Raw genomic sequence first — 11,522 nt, forward strand, 5'->3', positions numbered from 1 at the left:
CAATCAATAGTGCCCTGGTGTTTGAAATTCATTCCCATTTCTTGCATGGGACCTAAGCATGCACCCAAGGACAAAGATTTGATTTTTTAACCAATTTATATGCACTTGAGCATGTGCATGTAGTTCAAATTTGAACTATGCACATAAAATGCCTAGAAAACCCAGTTAATGTATAAAAATGTCCAAACGAACCCCAAAAAATTGCAAAATTTAACACAACACTCCTGTTGTTCTATGTTTCCACTAGAATTTTTGTAGAAGTAATAAGAGGCAGCAAATATCATTTTGTCCCCGAAGGTGGGATGTTCCCTACCGAAACCATCAGGCTTGTTGTGAGAAGCTTTGTTTTGTGAGAAGCTTATACCCAAACCTGCCCCAAATGGGAGAAAAAATTACCATGCCATGTTGCTGCCGCTCCATGATAGCATACCAAGTTTCATGAATTTCACACGAGTTTTGGATTTACTAGAGTTTAAAAACCAGGAATCTCAATGTTTGCGGCCGAGTGATGGTGGTAGGGTGTTTGACCTTCGTTCCCATTTCTTGCTTGGGACCTAAGCATGCGACCAAGGACACATATTCGAATTTTCAACCAATTTATATGCATTAGAGCATGTGCCTGCAGTTCAAGTTTGAATTATGCACATGAATGCATAGAAAACTCAGTTAATGCATGAAAATGTCCAAACGAACCCCGAAAAATCCCAAAAATTGACACAACACTCGTGTTGTTCTATGTTGACACTAGACAAAATTTGAAACCAATAAGAGGCAGTGGATATCGTTTCGTCCCCAAAGGTGGGACGTTCCCTACCGAAATCATCAGGCTTGTTGTGAGAAGCTCTGGTTTGTGGGAAGCATATCCCCAAACCTGCCCCAAATTGGACAAAATTTTTACCATGACATGTTGATGCCGCTCCATGATAGCATGCCAAGTTTCATGAATTTCAGGCAAGTTTTGCATTTACTAGAATTTAAAAACCAGGCATCTCAATGTTTGCGGCCAAGTGACAGTGGCAGGATGATTGACATTCATTCCCATTTCTTGCATGGGACTGATGTCTACTACACAACCTTCTTCTTGTAGACGTTGTTGGGCCTCCAAGTGCAGAGATTTGTAGGATAGTAGAAAATTTCCCTCAAGTGGATTACCTAAGGTTTATCAATCCGTGGGAGGCGTAGGATGAAGATGGTCTCTCTCAAACAACCCTGCAACCAAATAACAAAGAGTCTCTTGTGTCCCCAACACACCCAATACAATGGTAAATTGTATAGGTGCACTAGTTTGGCGAAGAGATGGTGATACACGTGCAATATGGATGGTAGATAAAGGTTTTTGTAATATGAAATTATAAAAACAGCAAGGTAACTAATGATAAAAGTGAGCGTAAACGGTATTGCAATGCTAGGAAACAAGGCCTAAGGTTCGTACTTTCACTACTGGAAGTTCTCTCAACAATAATAACATAACAATCGATCAGCAGGGATTTGCAGAGGTGCCAGAGCTCGATTTTGAAATAGAGATAAATAATTTTGAGAGGTATGCTTTCATTGTCAACATAACAACCAAGAGTTCCCAAAGTCTTCCATACTACATACATTATAGGCGGTTCCCAAAGAGAATGGTAAAGTTTTTTCTCCCCCTCTACCAACAATCATCAATCCATTGTTTGCCCGAAACAACGGGTGCCTCCAACTAACATTAATCCTGGGGGAGTTTTTGCTTGCAATTATTTTGATTTGATTTTGATCTTTTGATCATGGGACTGGGCATCCCAGTTACCAGCCATTTTTGTCATGAATGATGAGCGGAGTCCACTCATCGTGAGAATAAGCCACCTAGCATGGAAGATACTGACAGCCCCTAGTCGCTACATCACTACAGGAATCTGCTACTTTGCCATCTGCCATGGCGGACGGCAAAGGCTTGGATGGCGGACGGCAAAGACCTTTGCCGTCAGCCGCGGACGGCAAAAGGTGACGGCAAAGTAGGGGACGGCAAAGAGCTGCGTTGTCGTCTGCTTCGGGCAGCTGACGGCAAAGGGGCCTTTGCCATCAGCAGCGGACGGCAAAGAAGACGGACGGTAATAAATGCGCTGTTACTCCGTTAGGTGGTTAACGGCAGGCCTTTGCCGTCCACTGCGGACGGCAAAGCCTTTGCCGTCAGCTGCTGATGGCAAACTGACCAAATTAGCTGATGGCAAATTTTGTCCGGCCTTTGCCATCTGCCGAATGATGTCAGCTGGACGTCACTACAAGGCAGGCCTTTGTCGTCCGTGGCTGTAGGCAAAGTGTCCAGATGCACGGACGGCAAATCTCCTTTTTTGCCATCTCTGTCATCGATTTACAGTATGTTCAGCAATGCATATTCATATGTATAGCCCATGCATATATCACAAATATCTAACACAGACCACAGGAAAAAAAGAACATCACAAGATCATCCATAAAAACATATATATCGTACAACTTGTATCACAAAGTAAGACGAGATCACACAAGTGTCGACAAATAAGATCACAAAGGTTGGCCTCTACATAACACAAAACTTAGGTGAGCATCATGGGATCTAGCAGCAACAACACCTAAACTACTGGATGGACACTGCAGTCCAGACCCAACTCCACAAGCACACTACATACTAATTTGCGACCCTGACGGTGATGCAACCACCACAACCAAAATTAAAAAGGCAAGGGAGGTGGGTGGTCCAGGTTGTTGTCTCCACGCCGCCTGTGTTTGCCATCTCTAAATGCCAAAAGGTCCAGGTTGTGGTCATCAGCCTTCTTCATGCCATCAGCATGATCACCATTGCGTTCCGCACCCCGTCATCATCAGGCTGATTTGCTGCTGCTGCTCGTCCTCCTACTCCATCTGCATGGACAAGAGCAAGTTAGTTGAATGGCATGCACGATAAAAGTGCAAGGCATATATATTCATCTACATTAATTATACTGCAGTATAGATTTTGCATGGATGGGTTTGACTTCAACAGAGACTGAAGGAAGAGCATTTTCCCCTCCCAATCCAAAACCTGTTGTACAAGTACAGCTGTAAGAGAAGGAACTGTGGTACAACAAGAGGCGCTCCAAATCAAACTAAATCTCAGTTTCTTTATTTAGCTAAGAAACAGCACAACCATAACTTCTGCCAAGCAAGCAGTTATCATACTATCAGCTAAAAGAAAAACAAAGGAAGATCACGTGTCACTTTCATGGAAAACATCAGAAGTAGATGATAGGCAAAAGTAGATGATCATCAAATTCCCTCACACTCAACAGTGAAAAATGCTACTACCATTGATAGCAAGGACTAACTATTCCCACTACCTGGATGCAGCGTCCTTCATTTTGAAAACAAAAAAAGAACACATTATCAAACTCCTTCACATACATAAATGAATAGCAGCAACCAAATTCAACGGTACTACCAAAATCAAATTACTAATATAATAGCTGGACGCCCATCATCAAAATTGGTAACATAATCCAAGAAGTTCAGTAGCTAGTATTAATTAATATAATCTAGTTGATTAAGAGGAGCAAGCACGGATTGGGTTTGAAGCAGTCAAGTTACATCTAGCGCTGCTTGAGGATGGTCTCCTACAAGGGTCCAGACCTCATCTTCTCATCGATCTTGAGGATGGTCTCCTACAAGGGTCCTACGAGTAGCCTTTTTTCATGAAAGGAGTACAAGTAGCATTGCTTTGATTCTAATTGTAATTCCTAGTTGATTATCAAAATTCTGTATGAGCAAATATCCATTGCCAAATACTCCTACATGACAGATCTAGCACATGACCAAAATAAGTGCTCCATAGCCACAACCGGACTGACCAAAATGCAACTAAATATGACCAATAACTACCAATTCATGGATGATCTGAACTTGTACCTGCCGATGCTCGCCGTCGACTCTGCCATCAGCGCCGAGACGTCGCTGTTGAGAATCTTGAAGGGTTGCGACCACCCCGACCACGCCGACGTCGCTGTGCCCGCAGCAACAGCAGCTCGACACCGTCGGGGCCTCCTCTAAACAAGACTGAAATAAAAAGCATGTATCTGCATGTAGAGTCATTTGAAGTTCGTTTCATCAGTAGGAGGAGTGCAAGTGGCAGCCCGCTTCGTCCCACGAAACTCATCCATTAGTTCAAAATTTGCTCAACATTTGCCTAAAAGTAACACTACATTTGTACTACTATGTTACTGTCCACTAGCCCGCCACACTTGCATTGCATCCTTAATCCAAAGCGATTGATGAGCTAGCTAATGAATGTCGTTTTGCTTGTACCACATAACTAGTCAGTTTTGTGCTGCCTTTTGATCCCTAACCTGTGACGCGAAGGCTTTCTGGAGCTACTGCCGAAGCAGTGCTCTGAACTGGCGGGCTGCAGCCAGGGTCTCGTCCAGCTTGGACTTCTTAGCCATGAGGTCGGCCTTCCTGGCTTCCGTAGCCCCGATCCCGGCATCTTCCGAGTGCAACCCGCTGCTCTGTAGCTCCTGCAGGGCTGCCTGCAGTTGAGACACAGAGGACTTGAGCCTCGGCACTTCCTGACGAGCTCCCGCTGCGACATCACCCGGAACTCTGTATCTGCAGTTCATGATTACTGAACGTGTAGTCGTTAAGCTTTGGCATAAATCCACATTCCTGGTTGTGCTTTGTAACTCTTTGCATAATGTTTGTCCTCACGAATTCCAATGTTCTTCATTTGATACAGGTTTTAGCATAGAAATGGTACCTCGAAACACTTTGAGTACTCGAGAAGAGTTGTTTGGTAGCACTCCTGGCATATCAAGGGAGGCACCTCCACGCTGAACTTAACCTGCAAAGCAGCACACCATGACCATCAGAATCAAGCATCAATTCATCAGTTTATCCCCTAATCTAGTCTACGCATCGCACAGAAACTGAGACAACATCCCACATTACAGAATTACGCGACTCTCCAACTCATATACAACAAGAGAGGTAGTTAATTGAGCAAAGTTGGGGCTAACACTTGAGTTGGGTTGCGGCGTCTCGATGACGGGGACGGAGTCTCCACCACCCGCGGCGGCTTCGCAGAGCTCTACGGCGGCCGAGGCGATGGGGAATCATCGCCTCTGGGACCACCAGGTGGAGGCGGAGGTGGACAGGGATCGGGAGGAGGACGGTGATGAGGAACTAGGCCAGGAGGCTGCTCGTGGGGTTGAGAAGTGGCTGCGGCCGAGGTGGATGGAGGCTGTGGAGACGACGGCTGGAACTCCTCCATCTCCTTCCTGTTGGACTCATAGAAGCGGTCCCACTCCTCTGCCTTCTGCTGCGTGTCCTCGATCTCGCCGTTGGTCGAGCTGATGTCGCGGGCGACGGCGAGGCGGCGCGCGTGGGTGGCGTCGATGTTAGCGCGGGCGGCGAGGGCGCGGGAGGCGAGGTCTGTGGCACGGCGCTCGAGGAGGAGGCGGCGCCGCTCGAGGAGGAGGCGGCGCCGCTCGAGGCGGCGGCGGCCTTGGTGGCGAGGAGGCGGGACTCTCCTGGGCGAGGAGAGAAACCGGTTGGTGGAGATGGTGAGCAGGGAGAGGTGACATCGGGGAGGAGAGCTGGGCGGTGGGGAACGGCGGGGATCGCCGAAATCTGGCGGCGGTGTGGGATGGAGAAAGGGGATCGAGGAAGACGAGAGAGATGGGATCCAACGTGGGTGTGTGTGCGTGGGTTGGGCGTGTGTGCATCGTGGGTGGGGTCCGAGGCTGTGTGGGTCGTGGGTGGGTGTGTGCCGGGGGAGGCCGTTAGATACGTTAGGTTATTTTCTTTGCCGTCTGCTTTCGGGTTGTTTGTCGTCCTCTAGCGGATGGCAATGAAAGTGGCCGTTAGTTTTTTCGTTAGTGGGTGTCACCTCCCTCTTTGCCGTCAGCCAGCGGATGGCAAAGATTCTTTGCCGTCAGCCAGCGGACGGCAAAGAAATGGCAGATGTCAAAGACCTTCTTTGTCGTCTGCCATTTGTTTGCCGTCAGCTTCTTGGTAGCTGATGGCAAAGATATTCTTTGCCGTCCGCTAGCTGACGGCAAAGAATTGGCAGACGGCAAATTCCCTGATTCTAGTAGTGCATGAGTAATTCGGGCATACAAAACAGATTATTATTTGAAGGTTTAGAGTTCGGCACATGCAAATTTACTTGGAACGGCAGGTAAATACCGCATATAGGTAGATATGGTGGACACTCATGGAAGAAACTTGGTTCAAGGAATTGGGATGCACAACCAGTATTCCCGCTTAGTACAGATATTTTGGCTAGCAAAGGATTCTAAATAGCAAGCACCACATGTTGGAGGATCTATAACAATATAACTTCTATACAAATATACCCAAGCATAACTCATTATGTTGTCTTCCTTGTCCAATTTCAACTAATTTGCTTAGGTTTGAAAATAATTAATGGGGCTCACAATCATAGAAGATGTCTAAGATAGTATATTTATATGTGAAATCTCATTTCCTTCAATATTCTTTCATGAATTGTTCAAGTGCATATATAATTTCAGATTTATGATATTCAAATCATTCAACCATTTACTCATAGGATATAAATGAAGCACACGAGTAAATGACAAACTACTCCAAAAAGATACAAGTGAAGATCAATGAGTAGTTAAATAATTATGTAGCTATGTGAGGATCTCTCTCATTTAAGTATTTCAGATCTTGATGTTTTATTCAAACAGCAAGCAAAACAAAAGAAAAATGGCATTGCAAGGATATCACAACTCATGTGAAGAACCAAAAACTTAGGTTCAACCAATACTAACCGACAATTGTTGAAGAAGAAAGGTGGGATGCCTACCGGGGCATCCCCAAGCTTGGATGCTTGAGACTTCTTGAAATATTATCTTGGGGTGCCTTGGGCATATCCAAGCTTGAGCTTTTGTGTCTCCTTGATTCCTCTCATATCACGGTTTTCCTAAATCTCAAAAACTTCATCCACACCAAACTCAACAAGAACTCGTGAGATAAGTTAGTATAAACCAATGCAAAAACCTTATCATTCTCTACTGTAACAAATCACTAACATTATTATTCGCCATTGCATACTAAATGTCTCTGCATATTTAATACTCCTATCCTCAAATAGAATCATTAAAGAAGCAATGATATGCAAACAATGCAACATAACAGCAATCTACCAAAACAGTATAGTCTGTAGAGAATGCAAGATTCATCATACTTCCCTAACTCCAAAAATTATAAGAAAAATACTACGCTGTAGGATATTTATCATAACTCATTATGCAAAACGATTCAACATTATATCATTCTCTGACTTTTCTAGGGAATTTTGCCAACAGTGGTAACTTTCTGTTTTGAAACAGCAACATGTATTCTTGTAAAATAAGCATGGTAAAGGCTGTCCTTGGCACTTTTATTGAAAGTAAAGATGCAAAACATTATTACAAATAACCGCAAGAAAATACTAACAAAAGAAAATGACGCTCCAAGAAAAACACATATCATGTGGTGAATAAAAATATAGCTCCAAGTAAAGTAACCGATGAACAAAGACGAAAGAGGGGATGCCTTCCGGGGCATACCCAAGCTTAGGCTCTTGGTTGTACTTGGATATTACCTTGGGGTGCCTTGGGCATCCCCAAGATTAGGCTCTTTCAACTCCTTATTGCATAGTCCATCGAATCTTTACCCAAAACTTGAAAACTTCACAACACAAAACTCAACACAAAACTCGTAAGCTACGTTAGTATAAGAAAAATAAATAACCACTTAAGTACTGTTTCATATTGGTGTAATATCTACTGTATTCCAACTTCTCTATGGTTCATGCTCTCCAATACTACTCATAGATTCATCAAAATAAGCAAACAACACATAGAAAACAGAAGCTGTCAAAAACAGAACAGTCTGTAGTAATCTGTATCAAACGTATACTTATGGAACTCCAAAAATTCTTAAATAAATTTGTGGACCTGAGGAATTTGTCTATTAATCATCTGCAAAAAGAATCAGCCTAAAAGCACTCTCCAGTAAAACATGGAAGCTAATCTCGTGAGTGCAAAGTTTCTGTTTTTTACAGCAAGATCAGATGGACTTCACACAAGTCTTCCCAAAGGCTCTACTTGGCACAACACTAATTAAAACATAAAACCACATATAACCAGAGCCTAGATGAATTATTTATTACTAAACAGGAGCAAAAAGTAACGAACTAAAATAAAGTTGGGTTACCTCCCAACAAGCGCTATCGTTTAACGCCCCTAGCTAGGTATGATGATTTCAATGATGCTCACATAAAAGATAAGAATTGAAACATAAAGAGAGCATCATGAAGAATATGACTAGCATATTTAAGTCTAACCCACTTACTATGCATAGGTATTTTGTGAGCAAACAACTTATGGGAACAATAATCAATTAGCATAGGAAGGCAAAACAAGCATAACTTTAAAATTTTAAGCACATAGAGAGGAAACTTGATATTATTGCAATTCCTACAAGCATATGTTCCTCCCTCATAATAATTTTCAGTAGCATCATGAATGAATTCAACAATATAACCAGCACATAAAGCATTATTTTCATGATCTACAAGCATAGAATTTTTATTACTCTCCACATAAGGAAATTTCTTCTCATGAATAGTAGTGGGAGCAAACTCAACGAAATAACTATCATGTGACACTTTATTCACATAATCAATTTGAGCATTAAAATCATGATGAAAAGTTTCATGGATATCATTACTCTTTATAGCATAAATTTCATCACAATAATCATCATAGATAGCACGCATGCTATCATCATAATATATTTTCTCATCAAAACTTGGGGGGCTAAAAATATCATCTTCATCAAACATAGAATCCCCAAGCTTGTGGCTTTGCATACCATTCGCATCATGGGTATTCAAAGAATTCATACTGACAACATTGCAATCATGTTCATCATTCAAAGATTTAGTGCCAAACATTTTATAGATTTCTTCTTCTACCACTTGAGCACAATTTTCCTTACCATCATTCTCACGAAAGATATTAAAAAGATGAAGCGTGTGAGGCAAACTAAATTCCATTTTTTGTAGTTTTCTTTTATAGACTAAACTAGTGATAAAACAAGAAACAAAAAGATTTGATTGCAATATCTAGAGATATACCTTCAAGCACTCACCTCCCCGGCAACGGCTCCAGAAAAGAGCTTGATGTCTACTACACAACCTTCTTCTTGTCGACGTTGTTGGGCCTCCAAGTGCAGAGGTTTGTAGGACAATAGAAAATTTCCCTCAAGTGTATGACCTAAGGTTTATCAATCCGCGGGAGGCATAGGATGAAGATGGTCTCTCTCAAACAACCCTGCAACCAAATAACAAAGAGTCTCTTGTGTCCCCAACACACCCAATACAATGGTAAATTGCATAGGTGCACTAGTTCGGCAAAGAGATGGTGATACAAGTGCAATATGGATGGTAGATAAAGGTTTTTGTAAGCTGAAATTATAAAAACAGCAAGGCAACTAATGATAAAAGCGAGCGTAAATGGTATTGAACTGCTAGGAAACAAGGCATAATGTTCGTACTTTGACTAGTGCAAGTTCTCTCAACAATAATAACATAATTGGATCATATAAATATCCCTCGACATGCAACAAAGAGTCACTCCAAAGTCACTAATAGCGGAGAGCAAACGAAGAGATTATGGTAGGGTACGAAGCCACCTCAAAGTTATCCTTTTTGATCTATCCATTCAAGAGTCCATAGTAAAATAACATGAAGCTATTCTTTCCGTTCGATCTATCGTAGAGTTCATACTAGAATAACACCTTAAGACACAAATCAACCAAAACCCTAATGTCACCTGGATACTCCATTGTCACCTCAAGTATCCGTGGGCATGATTATACGATATGCACCACACAATCTCAGATTCATCTATTCAACCAACACAAAGTACTTCAAAGAGTGCCCCAAAGTTTCTACCGGAGAGTCAAGAGGAAAACGCGTGCCAACCCCTATGCATAAGTTCACAAGGTCACTGAACCCGCAAGTTGATCACCAAAACATACATGAAGTAGATCACGTGAATATCCCATTGTCACCACAGATAAGCATGGCAAGACATACATCAACTGTTCTCAAATCCTTAAAGACTCAATCCGATAAGATAACTTCAAAGGGAAAACTCAATCCATTACAAGAGAGTAGAGGGGGAGAAACATCATAAGATCCAACTATAATAGCAAAGCTCGAGATACCTCAAGATCGTATCACCTCAAGAACACGAGAGAGAGATCAAACACATAGCTACTGGTACATAGCCTCAGCCCCGAGGGGGAACTACTCCCTCCTTGTCATGGAGAGCGCTGGGATGATGAAGATGGCCACCGGTGAGGGAGCCCCCCTCCGGCAGGGTGCCGGAACAGGGTCCCAATTGGTTTTTGGTGGCTACAGAGGCTTGCGGCGGTGTAACTCCCGATCTATTCTGCTCCTGGAGGTTTTTGGGGTATATGGAGATATATAGGCGAAAGAAGTCGGTCAGGGGAGCCATGAGGGACCCACAAGGGTGGGGGGCGTGCCTAGGGGGGTAGGGCGCGTCCTCTTGCCTCGTGGCTTCCTCGAAGCTGCCCTGACGTCTACTCCAAGTGTCCTGGATTGCTTCCGTTCCAAAAATAACTCTCGCGAAGGTTTCATTCTGTTTGGACTCCGTTTGATATTCCTTTATTACGAAACACTGAAATAGGCAAAAAAACAGCAATGTGGGCTGGGCATCCGGTTAATAGATTAGTACCAAAAATAATATAAAGTGTATAATAAAGCCCATTAAACATGTAAAACAAATAATATAATAGCATGAATGCTTCATAAATTATAGATACGTTGGAGACGTATCAGGGACCTAATTAAGCATGCAACCAAGGACACAAATTTGAATTTTCAACCAATTTATATGCATTAGAGCATGTGCCTGTAGTTCTTATTTGCACATGAATGCATTGAAACTCAGTTAATGTATAAAAATGCCCAAGCGAACCCCCAAAAATCCAAAAAATTGACACAACACTCCTGTTGTTCTATGTTGACACTAGGAAAAAAATTGAAATCGAGAAGAGGCAATGGATATCGTTTTGTCCAGAAAGGTGAAAGGTTCCCTACCGAAACCATCAGGCTTGTTGTGAGAAGCTCTGTGTCGGTGTACTAGAGTAGGGGTACCCCAGTATCCCGAACTTGTGCACGGGCAGTTGCAGCACCCCGCGGCAAGGCTTGCCGGGCGACCGCCAAGGTCCTCCGTGGTTCCCATGGAGCCATTCAAGAACAAAGTATTTCAAGCCAAGGAGACAAGGCCCCGGCAAGAGGAGCTTGCCGGGAAGACCAACCAAGGCATCTCAAAGCCTGGTGAGCGACAAGCTTCCGGGCCCGACAAGACAACGGCCGCGGCAAGGCGCTTGCCACGGTGGGCTACCACCCTGTACCCACGCTCCAGCACATCCACCAACGAGTCGCTCTGGGGGCCATTCCAGGCGCGCGTGGCGGGAGGCTGTGCAGCCAGCGG

The 11,522-nt window shown here is 43.4% G+C and overlaps 1 long non-coding RNA gene across 2 annotated transcripts; it reads right to left on the reverse strand.

Annotated features, from left to right (window-relative positions):
- Window positions 1–2,419: 2,419 nt before the first annotated feature.
- LOC119362373 lies at window positions 2,420–5,719 on the reverse strand. 2 transcript variants are annotated; one of them, XR_005173375.1, is made up of 3 exons: window positions 4,998–5,719; window positions 4,739–4,822; window positions 2,420–4,606 (listed from the first exon to the last, which is right to left on the reverse strand). It is a non-coding gene; the product is annotated as an uncharacterized LOC119362373 (long non-coding RNA). The 2 variants fall into 2 exon arrangements; XR_005173374.1 differs by having other exon boundaries at window positions 2,420–4,822.
- Window positions 5,720–11,522: the final 5,803 nt, after the last annotated feature.

Source organism: Triticum dicoccoides, chromosome 2B, assembly GCF_002162155.2.
Source record: "Triticum dicoccoides isolate Atlit2015 ecotype Zavitan chromosome 2B, WEW_v2.0, whole genome shotgun sequence".
NCBI lineage: Eukaryota > Viridiplantae > Streptophyta > Magnoliopsida > Poales > Poaceae > Triticum > Triticum dicoccoides.